The sequence below is a fragment of the Tupaia chinensis genome, unplaced genomic scaffold (genome assembly GCF_000334495.1).
Source record: "Tupaia chinensis unplaced genomic scaffold, TupChi_1.0 Scaffold000263_1, whole genome shotgun sequence".
Taxonomy (NCBI): domain Eukaryota; kingdom Metazoa; phylum Chordata; class Mammalia; order Scandentia; family Tupaiidae; genus Tupaia; species Tupaia belangeri.
In genome coordinates, this window is record NW_006159743.1 from 1309348 (window position 1) to 1312966 (window position 3619).

General features: G+C 44.3%; 1 protein-coding gene, 1 long non-coding RNA gene and 1 pseudogene across 4 annotated transcripts in view; 1 reads left to right on the forward strand and 2 right to left on the reverse strand.

The window, feature by feature from the left end:
* The window catches only part of LOC102491275 (S-methyl-5'-thioadenosine phosphorylase-like), a 3511-nt pseudogene extending 1140 nt beyond the window's left edge, over positions 1 to 2371 (reverse strand).
* The window catches only part of MCOLN3 (mucolipin TRP cation channel 3), a 166990-nt gene that overhangs the window by 142663 nt on the left and 20708 nt on the right, over positions 1 to 3619 (forward strand). The window lies entirely within an intron of this gene.
* LOC102491024 (uncharacterized) overlaps positions 2633 to 3619 on the reverse strand; it is an 8214-nt gene continuing 7227 nt past the window's right edge. The window contains exon 3 of the long non-coding RNA XR_001370427.1: positions 2633 to 2759. This is a non-coding gene — a long non-coding RNA (uncharacterized LOC102491024). The remainder of the gene's footprint in view (positions 2760 to 3619) is intronic.

The following is a 3619-nucleotide window of genomic DNA, read 5'->3' on the forward strand; positions in this document are numbered from 1 at the left end:
TTTTTTGTGTGGTTGTTGGTGTTTTTTTTTTTTTTTTTTTTTTTTAGAATATTTTTTGCTATAGGGTGCGTGCACTCGCCAAAAAGACAGAGAGAGACAGAAAGCGAGAAATCACCACCCAGGGGGGATGGCCCTGCTGCAATCCCTTTTCCTCCATTCTCCTCTTGGGATCTTGGACATGCATGCACACGTGCCCAGTGTGAGTTTAAGCCACTGGGTCTGGGACTCGAACCATGGTCGACTACGTAGAAGTCCAGTGACATAGCCATTACGCTAACTGCTGGTCCCGGTAGTTGAGTTTTGAAGGCATTTTGGTGTGTTGCCTCCTGGGTCTTGCAAGGAGAACACAATCAACCATCTTTATCTTCCCCAAAATTAAGGCATCAGATGGCTTGCCAAAAGAAGTATCCACATGTTTTTCAGTTCTTTCTTCTAAAATTTCTGGGTCATCCAAGCCTGTCCCACCAATTACTCCAATCTTCACAGAGTTGTTGGCAGTGTCCAAGGCCATGTCTGCGTGGTGGAGGAAGCACTCGGGACTGAGTGAGCTAATAGTGCTGATAAGCCACAGTCTGGCCAACCAAGCGCGGGAGTGAACCCACTTTACATCTATTACTAGATATCTGGCTTATTTTTCCAGTCCTGATGCTAACAGCAATCTTGCTGCCAAAATCATGTATTCTATCCTAACTATTTACCAACTGCTATGGTTTGTGTCCCCCTGAAATTCACAAAGTCAAAATGTGGGTCCTTTGGGGGTGATTAAGTGAGTAGAGGGCATCCGGGCATCCCTGTGGTTGACTCACGGTGAACTTACAAGGGTAGGGAATGAGACACGAGAGATACATAAAACACAGACCTTGTTCTGCCCTCCGCCCTGTTCAGATACACCAAAAGACTCCTGCCAGAGATGTTCACTGGCACTTGGACCACCAAAACACAAGCTGAATAAAACTCTGTTCTCTTAAATTACCCAGATTCAGGTATGTTTGTTATTCCCAATGGAATGGCCTTCAGCACCACCTTACTATGCATAGCTGAGCTCTAGTAACAAAGAGCTACTGGTGTATTCTAATAATTTTTCACTGCCACTAATTTGACAAATATTTGAGCACCGAGTATGTGCTGGTGTTAGAGCAGTGGACTTGACTAATTCCCTGTCATATGGAGCTTGCATTCTAGTGGACAAGATGGATTTTAAACAAGTTTAACCAAAACGATTTGATGTAGGGTAGTGATGAGTACGATGAAGAAAAAGAAAGCAGCCTAAGGGACTAGCAGTAGTAGTCAGAAAAGGCCTTTCTGGCACAGGAAAGAATATTCCAGGCTGAAGGAGTGGCAATAGCAAAGGTCCTGAGGCTGGAGGGCATTTGGTATGCTTGAGGAAATGCAAGGGCAGCAAGTATGCCTGGGACACAGGTGAGAGGGGACAGAGAGAGAGCCAGAGAAATCGGGCCAGGCCTCTCAGGATTTCATGGGCAGGAGCTTTGAGTTTTACTGTGAGAAAGACAGGAAGCCATGGGATGGCTTTTGGGAAGAGAGAGATTCAGACGTAAGCGAAAGCCAACATGCATTCGCACGAATACTTATTTAGGATTCATCTATGATGTTATTGGGCACTGTTCTGGTGTGTGTAGAGGACAAGAGGAAAAGTCGAGGAGGTCACTACCTCGTAGGAAGAGACAGGCAGTGAGGAGGTGGAGCTACAAGGACACCATCTGTCAGGTGCTGTAAGTACTGTGGACAATAAGATAGGGCAGCAGAGAGAACAACTGGAGGTGGTCAGAGAAAACCTCCCAGAGAAGGTGCTCCGTGAGCAGAGAGCAGACAAAAATGGGGGCAGGTGGCCTGTAGCATGTTACCTCAAGGAAGAAACTTCTGGGGAGGAAGAAACTTCTGGGGCAAGAACAAGTCTCCAGCAGGTTCATGTTTTGGGGATTGCTGTTCGGAGAGTTTTACCTGCATCCCCTGTGTCAATCCTGAGTCCTAGGGGGAGAGTGGCAGATTGGAAGCAGAGGACCATTCAGAGCTTAATTGCCCAGGGGAGAGATGGTGGCGGTTTGGATTAGGACATTGGCAGTGAAGATGATGAGAGGCAGGCAGATTTGCGGTAAGGAGGGTCGGTTCTCTACACGATTTCTGTGAGGATGTGATTTGAAAGTAATGCATGACTTTCTGGTATACTGGAAGTGGGATATGTTGAGAAAAGAGACTAAAGAATCTTTCCTGAGTTTTTCCTAAACAACTGATTGACTTACAATCACTTATTGAGAAGGGGATTGTTGTGGAAGAAGCAGGTTTTTCAGCCTGCATGTTCGTGTTTGAGATTCCTGTTAGGGGGACCAGCAGTTAGCGTAATGGCTATGTTGCTGGACTCCCATGTAGTCGACCTCGGTCCGCGTCCCGGACCCGGTGGCTTAAACTCATGCTAGGCATGTGTGCATGCATGCCCAAGATCCCAAGAGGAGAATGGAGGAGAAGGGATTGCGGTGTGGCCATCCCCCCTGGGGGGGTGATTTCTCACTTTCTGTCTCTCTGTCTTCCTGGTGAACACATGTGCCCTATAGCAAAAACTTCTCAAAAAAAAAAAAAAAAGAAAAGAAAAAAAGAAATTCCTGTTAGGCACCGCCGGCATCCTGTAGGCAGATTGCTACCCGTGTTTGGTATCCAGTGGCGAGATCAGAACTGGAGGTAAACATTTGGAAGTCTGCAGCATATATAATAGATGACGTTTAAAACATGGGACCGGTTAAAATCACCTGGGGAGAGATGTGAATACAAGAGATTGTGAATTAAATCCAAGGACAATACAAGGTATGAAGGTTGGCAGGGGGAGAAGTCAGCAAAGGACCCCCAAAATGAGACCACACAGTAGTTTGTGTCCCAAAAATCAAATGAAGACAGTATCCCATGAAGGAGTATTCGGTTGCACCGAAGACCGTGGAGAACTGACACTGGGTGAGGACTGGGAATGAAACGTCAGATTTGGTACCATGTTGCTCGTGGGTGACCTGGACAAGGCCCAGTACCGAATTCCTCCTTTATACGTTATTTCCTTCATCTCTCATAGCACGTTTCACATGCATCTTTTAGCAGAATTATTGTTCTGTGCATTTATTACACAAAAGGATTAATCCAAGAAAGACAGATACCAGATAGTCATCTTTGTATGACCAGTGGTGCCAAACATTTTGCTCACAGTGAGCTCTGAAACACTTTGTTTTAGGAACATCTACAGAGATCTATTAAGAGTTTAAGTTGACAGTTATTCCAAGGTACTGTAAGATTTTCATTGGTGAGAATAATATTTTGTTTCATTTAGAGGGCTTGTTAAGACAGGGGAGTATTTGCTATGAACGTGATTAAACTATATTCTCGGAAACATAAAATCAATACCTTTTTTAAAAAATGGTGTTGCTCGTTAGTCTGGATCAGTTATATTCTGCTTCTTATATTATAGTCGTAAAGTAAAACTCAGACCTTACAGGAAATAGTATAAAGGTAAATACAAGTTGTATTTACCCTGAATGTAAAAATTGTCCCTACATATAGTTCTCAAAGGAGGGAAGATCCTCAAAGATCATGTGGTATCAGACTTTCAGTTTTTTTTTTTTTTTTT